Here is a 15500-nt window from a genome sequence, read left to right on the forward strand (position 1 = left end):
AAAGAGAAGAAAAAAAACAAATCAAGATTATCAGAAATTATGGGTTTGAGTTCAAGTTTTCAGCAAGAATAGAAAAAGGAAACTTCCAAATCAAATGCTGAGTTCTACTTCAAGGTTTGCTCTCCTCTGGGATTCTCTAAAAGATGCCCAGTCAAGGAGGATTGACCATGTGCTTCTCTGGGAATAAAACTCACACCAAAAACATGCAGTCAGCCCTATTATAACAGACAACATCTGTTTGCTTCAGGTTGAAGCAACCTACTTTAGTCACAACAAAGTTTGAGTTGGTAGTAAAAAGCTACAGGTCATCTTGCTTTCTCACAGGAGAATTTACTTTAATTCTTTGCCATCAGAGATCCTTTACCATCTTGCAGAGAAATTGTTGCAAATAACTAAGTTGTGACAATGTGGATGTGTCTCGAAGCAACAATTTGAGTTCCAAAGAAATCATAAATCTCTCAATCGTAGCACACATACACAGTTTCTCCTCTCCTCATTAGCATCTCATAAGTCGGATTAAATCAGTGCTCACCTTCTCAGCTGCCAATTTAAAAATAAAGCACTACCTGACTGCGTAGCCTCCAGCGAACCACCTGGGTATACAGCTTACACTTAGCAAGTGTTGGATATGAAACACAAGCAGCGTTTTGCCATGGGAGACTTGTTCTCTACCTTCTTAGAACTGAAATGAATGAATGTGTGAAATAAGGCAGGCATAATTCCATTAAACCCACAATAATACTGTGTTTCTACCCATTCTGCTGCCAAAAAAGCCTTGCTCTATTGAAGCACGGACTCTGCTGGACCGCTGTAGATGTGGTATCTGGAATAAACTCCTTAGCAATAGATCCTTTAAGTCTTACAATAGCCAGTTAACATGACAATATTTTATGACGATTTTTGCCACGATTTCTCCCTGACGATAATCTTAAGGACGTCCCGATTATCGGGACAGCTCTTAAAATAACCTCAAAAGATCTTCCTGCTGTGCTGCCGTGTTTTTATGTTCGATGTCATTGCAGACATTGGGAGGTAAAAATATTGCTCAACTGTGGCATTTCCAAGCCCATGGGTTCAAAGTTCACATGTAAACTGGTTGGAATGAAAACAGTATGAAGCAAAATGTCCTTGAAAGAGCAGACTTATTTCAATATCTGTGTAATCGGGGTGCAAAAATTCAAGTCTATAAAGTTTTTCACAAGGTACACAAATGATGTCTTAGCACAAGTTGATGCCTTTTCCCTTGACTTGGTCATTAAAAAGTATTGAATATGCACAACAGACACAAAAGTCATAGTTGCTGAAAAAGGTTACTTGCATTATTCAGTATGTTTGCTGAAAACATGCAACACGGATGGTATTCATGGCTCCAACCCTCGATGTCAATGATCCCCTGCAGGAGTCCAAATGATACAAATTCCAATTTTCAGTGTTCAAAGAAGGCTCTGGATTCACGAGTTCAACCACATTTCCTGTCACATATGGCACCCGTCTAAACATGCCAACGCACACTGTGGCTGGGCAAGCACGACTGCATGCCCGAGGTCACGACAAATTGAACATTTGTCATAGCCAGACAAGGAGCAAAAATGAAAATGAAAACAGTGTCTGAGAAAAGATTTCTAAAGGTGGATAAAATCAGAAATTTACGAAGCAGAACTGGAGCCTGAATATTGTTGGTATCAAAGCACAGAGTAGACTTTACTGCGCATGTCTCAAAGGTTTTACCTTCAAGACCAGGTAAGACTGAGAGCATCAATTTGTGGCTGAAGCCAGTTCAAAAGGAATCACTTTAAACCACAGATTATTAGAACCAATAGTACATTTTTGTTATATTAAAGAGAAACAATCGGTACAATGAGGTTTTCTGTCCGTTAACCAGTTCTGATGATTAGCTCCAGTCAACTTGAGAAATCCCACACCTGTTGATTTAATGTCAAAATCACAAATCACAACGTATCCCACGTATTCAGCCTCCCAAGTAATCATTAACCACGCAGTAGCAGATTATTTCTATTGCTTTGTGATACCCAAATTTTCTACAAATCTACAGTGATACCAACTTTTATATTTTCCTTCCATTTGTCTCTTTTAAGTCAAACATCCATACTTGTAGATCATCTGGCAAATTTTAATCTCAGACCTGGATTACCAAAAAGCAGTTTAAAATGATTTCTTTATTAAGTTGAAAAAAACCTTTCCAAACCAATCTAGGCCTGTGTGAAAAAGGATTTGCTCCATTGGTATTTTACCAAATAACCAAGATTTATTAGAATGCGAGTTCAGCTTTACTAGTAGCATGAAGTCAGAATTATTGTCTTCATTTATAGAACTGAGAAATCACAAGCAAATATTTGAGAAAACCTGAGTAACAAAGTAATTGAGACCGATCATTCTTGAAACCGTCACCAAAATTTTTTTTAAGACTTTGGAACTCCAGTAAACCCCAACAAGAGACATAATCCATAAACAAAGAAAATATGGAAGAGTGGTGAGGTTTCCCAGGTTCGGCTGGACTTCCAGAATTACAGAGCGCATCAAGACTTAATCCAATTAGAATTAATGCTAATGATTCGACATTAAAATTAAAGTACTCTTCAAAAACGATCGCCTGTTTCACATTTGCAAACACCTGACCATAATGGTGGTAGAGTTCTGGTCAGGGGCTGCTGTTCTCTTTCAAGAATTGGCCGACTTGGAACCATAAATTTTGGTGTTTAGCAGAAAATCCTGAAGGAGAATGGTCATCCTATCACTTTGTGACCTTAATCTCAAGAAATTTCACTCCTGAATGCCAAACGAATTAAAGCTTTTAAGTGGCAAAGTCTGGAGTTAAATTGTTTTGAGAAGCCATGGCAAGACTCTAAAGAAGCTAATCATGACATTTTATATGGCTAAAGTGAAACAAAAAAAAAAAAGGAATATATGGACGGCCAAAATTCCTCCACAGTGAGATAAAATGCTCATTACCAGTTATCCTAAATGCTTGATGCCAGATGTGGCTGCCAACGGTGGATCAAGCTGTTTGGGTTAGGCCAGTAACTCATTAGTCTGAGATTGGTAAAGATGGCTATTTTCCCCATAATGAGTGGAGTCTTACTTTCAAAGGTGTTTTCTGTTTACTATGGTTATCTCCTGAAACATTCAAGTGACTAAAAAAGGAAATCTGCCAGTGAGCTCCGCAAAAAGGTCACAAACCTTGATCACTGTAGCCGCCTGTAACCATGCCTGCCATAAATAAGAGATGAGGGCCCGGTCAGTGCAGACAATTCAGATAAGAGCAAGAGTAAAACACCACAAATGATGAAATTTTTTTTTAAAAAGGATGAAAGGTTGACAAGACTTCTGACAAGCTCACGGCAAGCCACTTTGGCTTTGATACATTATGCATCAAAGAGGAGTCGAGAGCGTACGGCGCCGCTTTTTGTTCAGAGCTCGATCGGAGTTAAAGGGACAACTTCTGACGAGGCCTGTGGGGTCACTGAACAAAATCTTTGCAATATGTTCAAGAACACCGGTTTAAGATCCGTCGTCGAACAAGAACTCAGGCTTCTGGTGTTTCCTTACAAAATGTTTCATCCCTCGACATTTACAGCAGAATAGGAGCAGGAATATGTCAAGACAGAAGCCCGAAGTCAAGATTAGCAAAGTAATTTTATTTTTATTGCAAACATGAACAATAAGCAGCTTATCTCTATTTTTTTTTTTTTTTATTAAATGGGTGAAATTAAAAAATGCATTTTCCTAAAGACGTGCAATTATTCTGCATTTCCAAGTTGATTGAAAAACTACTGTGATCTTTAAAAAAGATCAACAACTCCAAACTTTTATGTCAGATATTTTCTTAACTATTCCTGCTTTATAATTTTTAAGGTTTTCTTGTGATTCAATTACAAATTTTCAAAGGTAACATTGCTTTAAAAAAATATGTCAAAATAGTTCTGATATGGAAAATCTAAACTATTTTGAAAATCGTGTTTTTGTGGCCCAATTGTTAGGCCTCTCTAAATGAAAGAGGGAAAAGTGCTGAAGGGATCACAAATCAAATGTTATAAATCTCAATATTCATAACATGTTGAGACAGAAAACATATATTAATAAATATTCAAAAAATAATTATAAACATTTGTTCCAACTATGGTGCCATGCTGAAGTTTCCATTCTTCTTCTGCTTTTTCAAATCAAGTAGAAATGTTTACGTATTTTAATTACATGATGTGTGACAGACCAATGAAAAGTAGAATGAATAACACACATTAAATTCTAAACAGTGTGGAATTTATTCAGCCCCCATTTACTTTCAGGGTGACTGAGCAGTAGTGTGACATTTTGTTTGCAGACATTATACTGGCAGCGTTATTATTAGTAAATGAGGACATTCCTGATTAAAGTCTGAGGGGTTGTGAAGAATAATGGTAGCCATATGCTAAAGGGTGACAGTATGCAGCAAAGAATAATAAAATTATTGCATTAAATAAACATGGAGTTGAAATGAATTTGGCATTGTGGCTCTTCAACCTGATCAGAACTGGAATGATCCGTCCTCTTGAGGTCAAAGTGACAGACAGATTTAGAGAAAGTGTTGCCAGGGAAAAAGGTAAATGCACAGTCTTTGTTTGGGAGTATTGTGTCACTAGGGAAACCAACATGTACTGTTGATATGGGTCATGAAGCCACAAAGGACCAATCAGGATGGCGCAATTGATGAAGTAGGACCCAATCATCAAGCAAATAGTTTTGGACTCACCCGGCTCGAATTTCCGTGCAGGTCCAGCTCAGGGCGTAAAACTAGACTCTATGACAAATCTAAACACGCCAACCAGAACTGCAACTGAATGGTTTAAATCAAACCATGTGCATCTGCCCATTCAAAGTTCAAACTTGAATCGAACAGAAAATATCTTTTATCAAAACTAGAACACTGTTGTTCACAGACACTCTCCACTTAATATGAATGATCTGATTGCAGACCAGCCATTGTAAACAAAGCAAGAGAAAAATAAACTCTTAGATGATTATGATGATAATAATGTCTGGGTGGGGGGAAACAATATAATTACTGATTCTTGAGAATCAAATTCTGCAGTTGCTTTGCTGTCGAGTATCTAAGCAAGCAGACATCGCTCTGAATGTGTGTGTATGTGTGTGTGTGTGTCGGTTGGTGACAAAAGGGTTTGCAGTGTCATTCCAGCTCAGAGGATATTAGCAGAAACGCCAGAGAAATGAGAGAGGAAATGATACATAAACTAGGGTTCATTGGGTATGCATGAGTTCCCGCCCCTGGGCCTCGTAGTGTTAGCATGCTGCATTTGCACCATTTTAACATTGTTTGAGCAAATGCAGCTTGATTTCTCAATTGGTGGGTCATAACGCTCGACAACCCTCTGTGAAACAAACGTCACTAAACTCTGAAAAAGGGATGCAAGATGCCGTAACTGGTAGAGATGAAAACAGCCAAGGCAGAATGGAAACTATCCAGGAATAATTCTATTACCAACACTGTAGGGGTGAGGGGGTATGATGTCACGTTTTTTTGAAAAGCAATTTTATGTGCCGTCTACATTCATTACGTTTAAGCTTTCTGTTTTTTCTCAATACTTTTTCCTTATGCTGTCGCTGTAGTCATGTCTGGCCTTCATTTATATCAAACAAAAAATAAAGTGCTCATCAGGAGAAGGGGTATACTTATCTAAATCTGTGACACAGGAATTAAATTCAAAAACACTTTATAAATGACTGACTGCGATTACCGAAGGAACAAGCAGGTCTACCTGTTGGCTCTGTGGCATAATTTCAGTCCGGCTTACATTCATGAGCGAGTAGCTCCCGAACAGGAGAGAGAGAGAGATCATTTCTCTATCAGTTTATTTTATAATTAATCAACGTGGAGTGAAAAAAAAAATAGAAAAACAAAGTGTCATCAGCTAATTAATCAAGAGGTGTGTTTCCAAAGCATGTCAGGAGGTCATACTAGTAGGTTTAAACGCCAAAGGCAAACATTTTAAAAGCTTCCTTAGAAAACATCTGCAGCTATTCATTTTATCATAAGGTCTTTTTTCTCCAACCCTTTCCTGTATCAGCCAACGGAACTACAGGAGATAAAGGGATGCCTTGTGTACAGACACAACTCAGCTTGCAGAAATGTAGACAGAGGTAAGCTAAAGAAAATCTGATTGTCTAAATAGAAACGAGCTCTGAGGAGAGAGAAACTGTTTTGTTTTTATTCAGACTTGGTGAACTCTACAGGTTTTCTTTAGAAGAGGGATTTAAATCTGCCTGGCTCAGGTGCTTGTAGCCAGTGGCAACTCAGCAATGTGCAGCATTTCTACGAAATGAAGCCTAAAACGAGTGTTCAAAGTCAAACTGATGCAAATCAACAGCATTATTACAGTTGTAAGAGTGGTACTAAGATAATTATCCAACAAAATGTTTTGTTTCATGCACAAATATTCATTTTGTTTCAGTAATGGTTAACTCTCCTTTAGTTTTCATCCTAACTGTTCTAGTTTTTAATGGACAGATTCATTACCAAACAGCTGAATTTGTGTTCTTTAAGCCACCTGACAAGCAGTGCTCAGCAGAAGGTGGAAGAGGGGCCGGCGGTGTTGTACCTCTCTTCCTCTTGCTGCAGACTCATGGTCAGCTGGTTGGGAAAAAAAAAAAAAGGCAATTCCACTTTTTTCTTGCTTACAACAATGAACAATTTTGGCAGTTCGGAAATATTTCAGGAACAAAAGAGCAGTTGTGGTGGAGAAACAAAATTAAAACCAACCGAACTTTTTTCTAACACCGTTTCAAAACTACAGGTGCACCGACTGCAGTATTCGGGCCGTTCACTGATCTTTGAAAAGGCTGATCCATTTTGCTCAGTACCAATGCTTTGTCTGAAAAGTGACTAAATGGTTGATTTTCAGCATCAACAGAAATCCGGCTCGGCTATTTCAGTGAACCTCACTCAAAACGTCGGCATTGTAAATGTAGTGAATGTCGACAGTACGTTAAGCTACACTGACTTTTGCAGTTGTCTGACGTTTTAAGAACAGAAATACAACATGAGGCGTTTGGTTATTTAAGTAGTAGCAAGCACATTTCTCACTTTTTTGTTTCAAACAGACTGAATCCTATTCACTCAAATATATTATTTCAAATCAAGCAAAATCAACTCTTTTGCTGCTCAAGGTTATCACACCCTACACTAAACCACATGCCTCATTCAGGGAGAAGGGAAAAAAGTGGTTTCCTGAGCTGGACTGCTGCCAAACCTTCCAAGTAGCACACAAAAAGAATAAGAAACTACAAACACACATCAACACACAGTGCTACTGCAACCGAAAAGACAATCACTTCATTTCGTCTCAACATATGACCTTGAACGCACCACGAAAGCTTGATCTCAAAAGGACTGCTCTCAGACCGAATCCTCTCGTAATGACAAGTTGCCTCGCATTGCCAGCACAAGCACCTCGAGCAGATTGGATTTACTAGTTTTCCATTCAGCAAACAACAGATGGCAAGAGAAGGCAGCTAGGTTTAAAGGCTGCTGGACTCATAATGGGTCCACATGCACTACTGTGTGCGAGACGCAAGCAGAAAGTCATTAAGGAGCAACAAAAAAAAAATAAATCATTTCCCAGCCAAAACACCAAAATGTAGCCAGATGCAACGTTTTTAATAAAGCCATGACATGGAGATGGAACTCGTGAATATCTCTCCGGTATCTGTGGTCTATGTCTGCAATGAACTGACGGCAGAAAGACATCAACATTGTTTGGTTAAAGGATTTCTTCATCCAGCTCAAGTCATCACCAAAATCACCAGCAATATTCCCATGTCGCACGTTTTCCTTACACTGAACTGCCCTGGCCTGTGTGCATCCAAAAAGCAAAAACGTGACAAATCTTAAGAGTCCCAGAAGATGCATTGGACTGACAGTCATGGCAATAAAAGCACATTTGGGCCCCAGGATGTTGGAAAACTTTGCGACAGCAATAATTCTGGTAAATATTGGTATACATGCCAATTTTCTTTTTCTTCCCCTCTCTCTTCGGTGCTTCCATCACTCCTTTCTCTTTAGCATTTTGGCCAATTTTATTTGTGACCATTATGAGACTCCCAACTGGTTAAATATTCCATTAACATGGAAAATGCATGTGCATAACATTTGGAATATATTAGCCAACAATTATTGCTCTCCAAACATTCACATGTTCACATAAGAATATTGAACACGATTACCATTGTGGTCATGTTAATTGAAATATATTGTGCACCCTTACAGGATATCATTTGTCATTGCAAAAATCACTTTATCACAGCTTCATCTGTACAGTCATTCATCCACACATGTAAATTGTCAACATTTACTAAAGAGAAGCAAGGCAAAGTTTAAGGTTGGTATAGAAATAACACAAAGAGTATATATTTGCTGCTTCCAAACAGATGTGACAAAACAATGTCGAGAAGAAAAGCAGCAATTGTAAAGAAGCAGTTGTTGGTTTTCAGTCATTTGGGAAGAACAAACTATTCCCTAAACAATTTGAAGTCACTTTAAGAAAATAACTCACCTCAATAAGAGGTCAATCAAAAGTCAAACATTCAATACGGTTGCTGATCTGCCTACAGGCATCAATTAGCATGTAAAATGTTAGCATTCGTGACAGCACTAAGTTTGGAAGGGTTACCAAGAAAAAAACTAAACAAATTTCTTTAGAATTAGGTTAACAAAACTTGAGTTTACAAGTCTTCCTCTCTCATTGAGACAGTAGGGCTCAAAGTATTGCTGGTCAGGCAAAAATGTGCAGCACCATCCAAAGACAACATTAGAGTACCAGCACTTTATACTAACTGTCAAATATGGTGGTGGTGGGTTTCTATTTGGCTTCTCAGGCCGAGTCCCAGCCTTTTGAATAAATCTGAATTATTGACCATTTATTCTGAGCTGCTCCACTTAACCAGAACTAGAGGCTGACATGACCTCTTTGTCTGCAGATGTTGGCCCACCATTTTCTGTAGTGCTGTGATATAGATACAAGGATTTGGGGGACAGAAACGTATGAAAAATGGTAATGGTGAAAAAGGATAGGACCAAGCTCCTATTTTACAGGAGCTCAGTCTAGCAAAGGGATTGAATTGATTTTTGTGTCCAAGTATTCTAGTGTCAAATACGCCCAACAGCAAAAGGTCGACCAAAACTGGGTCGACAACAGTACAATGATCCCAACCACAGCAGCAGAATGGCAGAAAGAAGAAAATAATCAAGGCGTTAGTGGTCCAGTCAAAGCCCAGACGTCATGGGACCTCACCACTGTACATGTTTATGATAAAAACATATATTAGACTCGTCCCTTGCATGTCCTTTTCACTCGACAGCCCAGTCCTTTAATTGAGGAACGGGATTTTTACGAGATTGCCTTACGCAGTCGTCAAAAGTCTACCCTCATCTCTCTGCCGTTAGCGTGTAATGTGCCTGCTTCAGCACTTGCATTTCCACTACAAGATCATTAAAGTGCCGTGCCATCCATCACTTCTCCTTCGCTCTTAAGAAGGAGGGGTGGAAAAGTGATACAAGCTCCAGTCTGCTTTCTCCTTGCTTAATACAGAGCCATTTCAATGTCAGCCTCCGCTGAAAGCACGGGGGGAGATGAATGAGTGTGATGTAAATAAGAAACAACTCTGGATAGCTCTCCTTAGCCTGAGCTCGCGGTGCCAAACTCCGAGGTCTGGGCTATCAATCTTTAAGCAAACAACACAAACATGCAGATTCCTGCCATTTGTATGGGGCGCAGTGGTGGGTTTCTATTCACACTTTAGTATTATTCATAGCTGAAAGATGTCTTCTCTGGTTCATGATGTGCTTCTACAGTCAAGAGAGCAAATGTAGGTTGTATTTTACAACTAGATCATTTCTACTCGTTCTCAGGCATTTCTGGGCATCAATATGAAGGGTATATTGTCAATACTATCAGGAATAGGGGGACACTGATAGCAATCAATAAATTTTTTAAATTTGAGCTGATTGGCGTTCGGCCAATACTTACTTGTACAACTGATCTTATCCATCTCCAAAAAGGTCTGAAGATCATCCAGGCTCCTTTTGGTTTGCCATGATAGATTCTGACTTGTACACCAGCTCATGTCTTCATGCCAGCTTAGCAGCTTTGATTTAGCTGTATTTAGTGAGTTTTCTGACTAAAAATATTTATCAGTATCGGCCAAAATCGCCCTGTCAAGCTTTTTAAAGATCTGTGGTAGCACCAGAAATCTGTGCACCCCTAGATTAGAAATCGTGTTAGAAAAAAGGTTGGTTTTTATTTTGTTTCTCCATCACAACTGTTGCCAGCTAAGCAACTTTGTTGGTATATTTAGTAACTTTTCAGACAGTCATTCCAAAAAATATATATATATATATACATTTACATCGGTATCTGCCCTAATCAGAATCATGGGAGTGGTGTTCAGTCTTAAATGTAATGCCACAGCATTTCGATCGCAGTTAACCAGCTGTTTGTGCTGTTCGTGACTGAATTTATACAATTCTGTAATAAAGAGTGGGCCCGTTCCTCCACAGAGGTAAGAGACACATTGATGGTTATTGCAGGCACTTAACTTTACATGCTGTTGGTTTACAAGGATTTTTATGCATGAAATGAGTGGTTGAAAACTGCTTTTTAGTTGCAAGATATTATCATTTGTCTGATGAGATTTAGGTGTAAAAGGAAAAAAGGCTAAAACAGAGCAAATGTGTAGGCGGTTGAATACTTTATTGGCGCTGCACAGATGTTGGATAAAAAGGAACAGAGTTCTTAGTGATGCTTAAAACAGAGTTGGGTAATTTAGTCAGATCTCGGTCTCTGAATACCACATGAAGTACTGTTAGCGTTGTAACTGTGATCTGGAAAGAGCGTGGCACAACTGCAACCAAACAGAACCTGAAGTTTCCATATCGGAAACTTTATGTTCGTTTCCGACTAAGGAGACCCGAGCCGGCCGATTGCAGAAAACTGCAAAAAAAACAAAGAGAACTGATACATAGCATAATCCATGGTGTTACCTAAGTGATGGGTGTCCTAAATAGATACTCTAATAATGCACTTTATCATTAATAAACATTTTTCCCCTAGAGGTGTCTTTTATACAGGTAAAGAGAGGAGAACAGGAGGATTTCTTAAAGGAAATTGGAGCCAGAATTCTTACTGGTTGTTGGTGGAACCAAAACTTATGTCATGCAATAAAATGGAAATGCCCGATCCTTAAGGGCAGATCTAGTCATTCTGATTCTATGCTTTGTGCTCCGAGTGAAATCAAGCTTTCTCATTTATTTTGCATTATATTTAGAAGGTTTGTTGTAGTTTATTTTATATGTTTGACCAAGATAGTCCACCTATTGATTTTTGTCAGTTTACAGCCATTTCACATTGGCTGCCTGACTCCTAATGGCTGAACAAATTAAGCAACCATCAGTTCTTTTTACATGTTTAACCAAGCTTCTGAAGCTATTGGTGGGTTTAACTGTGCTGTACTGGTGCAGAGTTATCAAATAAATTTGTAATTCAGTATTTTTATGTCTGTGGTTTTTAAAAACAAATAAAATAAAATAAATGAACATTTTAATCAGTTCAGCACTATTTTTTCTGTATTGGAAAGGTTGCGGACGAAACTCGACGTCAAATATCGGTATCGGAAGTGAAAAAGGGAGATTGGTGCATCCCTAGTAACTGCAGCAATCAGTGGTTCACCAAAGTCAACAAAGTGCTATTCCTATCCTACTCTACAATTATGCACAAAGTTAAGAATGTTTACAGTAAATAACAAAAAAAAGACACAAAAAAAAAACAAAGCATGACTGCATTTCGCTCCGTTGCTTGATGGATGATTAGCTTTTCTTAATTTGAAGGGAACTACATCATTGGCCCCTCCTCCCTTCCCAGCACCACCTCCCAATCTTTCACTTGCAGCAGAATATCTCCACAGCTCCCAGCTGCTGATGGATGCAGAGCTAACCGTCACGGAGAAGAGAATAACTCCACGGGCCATCGGTGTCACAAAGATCTCAGCCTCCAAACGCTCGTTGGTGACACGTAATCCCTCTTGCTTGTCTTCTTGTCCTCTCTTTGCATCTCTCGTTGTTCCTTTTTCTCTGTGTCTCCAAGCACAGCGATACCGTTCCCCACAGCGGAGATGAGTAGAAAGCCGACTTTGTTTCCGTCTGCGTCTGGATCTCGTGCGGCTTATGACTTCTATCCTCCTTTTGCAGGCTGTTTATTCCTCGAGTCTTTTCTTCGTGAAGAAATATCTCTGCACCCCACCCAGATGTTTTACTAAAAGTGAAAGACATTTGCGTCGCAAGGTAGCAGAAAATGGGAGACTAAACAAAAGTACAAATTATTAATCTATGAAAGCATCTGATGACGTCTCTCCAGGTACGACTTTATGCCCAATTAATCTAAAGAGTTTCTCTCCCGCAATGACAAGGCAGCTAATCTATGCTGATGGGAGAGCTTGTCCCTGCTCTATATCAAGGCCGTTAAAGTCTCATCTGACGGCGTTTGCCCTAATTCAGTCTGACACTTCCAGTGAAATATTCTTAAACCGTCATTGATCGAAGTAGGAGGAGAACAAAAGGGGAGCAGTTCCACGGTTATTACAATGCAGCAGATCCAAGTGGGGGGAGAAGTAGACGTGAAAATGAGAAATGCGAGATTAAAGGAGGAAACGGAAGGACGGGATGAGAGCGAGAGATGGATCAAAAGATATGTAGAGCAGTGTAATGGTGTGGTAGTGAAAGAAAAAGTGATCTGAACGGAGCAACGCCAGCTGAGGATGAGAGTCCACTCCCTCACCGTTTGTCGTAAACCAGGTTCATTCAAATGGAACATTCAGACTATTTTTATTACTAGTGATAATAGTAATTTAATCCAAATGAAATTAAAGACGCTTTAGGAATCCCAGAAGGAATTTTGATGTTGTTGTATTTCATCTTATCCAAAGTTATTCAAAGGTTTTTAGTAGACGTAGCTGGCTGTGGGCAGCAAGGGTCTCCTGTAGCAGTCTGTATTACAGCGACTCTCAAGAAGCCGCTGTCTGAAGAAACTCTGTTGTTGTAAAACGGTCTCTTTAAGAGGAGGCTCAGAGTTACCTCTAATGTTCTCCACTTCAAGATGAAGCCTTTTAATCTCCAGAACAGAACCAGCCGTAATATTTCAACGTAAACTTTGGCAAAACCTTTTTAGCCTGACTAAAAAAAGAAAAAGAAACTCATTTGAATAAAAATAAAAATGTTATATTATTTTTGCACATTTCTGTATCGTTAAAAGGCAAATGTAGGAGCAAGTGCTCATGAGCCAAAAACCCTAAACGGAAGAGCGAAGTGCAGACTGCTATGTTTATCGTTGGGTTACTTAGTGTAATAAAAGTACATGAACCTGTTCTTATCACAAATCTTACCTTAAATAATTTCTGTTGTGATCTGACATGGATGAAATATAGCTTTGAAGTTCACATTCAAATGGGGTACGGTGGGATGATGGCGTTGCAAGGACAGAACCCCCCTCAATAGAAAAGTCCATCTTGAAAGGCAGCTACTTTTTTCACCATTCATCAATCAAACACGTCAAGGGAACGGGATCTTAAGAGTTTTGCTATGTAGGAAGGTGCCTTTTTTTTTTTTAGTACCTAAATGAAGGGTTGAATTCCCTTCAACCTTTTGTGTTTACACTAATTAAGACAACAAATATTGTCATGTTACATTTACCCCCCCCCCCCCCCCCCCGGTCTGTACTAGAAAGAACAAGAGCAGATATCTGGTTAGGATGAGTCCTGGACGGATCCCTGGTGAGATGTTTCGGACACGTCCCTCCAGGAGGAAACCTAGAGGACACGCCGGACAGAATGTCTTTCCGGGACAGCCTGGGAACACCTTGGGATTCCCCCGGGAGGAGGTGGCTCAGGAGGCCAGGGAGAGAGAAGTCTGAAAGCTGCTAGCTTCATGATCTGACCCTGGATTCAGAGGAAGATTAGGGATGTATGGATGGACGGACTACAAAAGAACCCTTGCAGTCATAAAAAAACGAAGGATAAAACCTTGGCAAACCATTCTAACCAGGTGGGTTAGAATGTATTAACTGTATTTAACCATGTCAAACTCAATCCACCTCCACCATAGCTGCTGACTCTTGGTACACAGCTGCTGACAGTGATCAAGGTTTGGGCAAATCTCTTTGGTGAGGGCAAAGAGTTCCCCTCAGGACGGTGGCTTCAAGTCCTTTCAACTCTGCAGCTTCTGGTTGGATTCTTTGACAGGTTCAACACCATCAGCGAGCTCCAGCCAGCTCTGGCGGCGCTCCGCTCCCTTGGGACGGACGTACCAGATGCCACAGCAGCATCTCACTGGTTACACAATCAGGGAAATTATGAGGGAACCTAACGTGGGCGTGTAATTTGATTTGGGGTAATAAGAAGCCTCCAATAAAAGCGTATATTTGAATGACCGCCTTATATGAGCGGATTGGGAGATTATTTTAAAAAAAAACTAAACTCTTAACAGCATCAAAGCCATTATAAGACTACAAAAAAGAAAAAAAAATCTGTCATTCTTTAGTAAAACAAGATGTCCTCAGGTCCTTTAGGTTCTCATCCGGACAAATCAATGCTGCAAAGCAGCGAATCTCTTTTGTCATCCATTATTAAAAAATCTTCCAGGCATTTGTGATTGCAGGCTGAGAGCTATGCTAAATAGATTAGGATGAGTCCCGGGGATTGGGAATCAAAAGCAGATCCTACACGAAAGCTTTGCCAAGGTAATCTTTCTACATTAAATAGATCTGGAGCTGCAAGATCATGACAAACTTATTAAAGGAGCAATGAGGAGCGTGAATCTCAACCATTTTCTTGTAGTTCCAGCTGAATGTTTAGAGTCCATTTTCCTGTTTGATGGTGAAATTCTACCTCAGTCTCTAGTCTTTTGTAGCCTCTAATGGCTTTTCTTCCAGAATTGACCTGCATTTAGTTCCATCATTCATCCCACTAATTAGGCTAAACTAGACACCAGTGGACTTTGTAATCAGGTAACTCCTGAGAGAAGATGTTTGGGGGTTGAGTTTATTTAGGGGTATTTGAGTAAAAATTGACTTAAGAATTCTTTTCAGCTCCTTTTACTCAATTACCCCTAAAAACAAAGTCTAGTGTGCCCTACCTAAAAAAAGACTTCCAAACCAAGTACTACTTTCTGCCAATCTATATCATAAAACGGCAATAATATACAGCAAAGTCTGTGTCTGTGACAAACTGTGTAAAAAAAAAAAAAAAAAGTGGCATAAATTGCTGCAAGGCACTTTAAATGCAACTCTTACTGAGATCAAAGTTGTAGAACAAGAAGTGCTAAAATGTTTAAGGGGCATAAAGTGGAGAATCCCCAGTTTTTGGTGTAAGACTACAATCCCAACATGTTTTCCTTATGATTATAAACATATTAAAGCATGGTCTTTATTAATATTCTTTGTTTT

Source organism: Gambusia affinis, linkage group LG23 (assembly GCF_019740435.1).
Source record: "Gambusia affinis linkage group LG23, SWU_Gaff_1.0, whole genome shotgun sequence".
Classification (NCBI taxonomy): Eukaryota; Metazoa; Chordata; class Actinopteri; order Cyprinodontiformes; family Poeciliidae; genus Gambusia; species Gambusia affinis.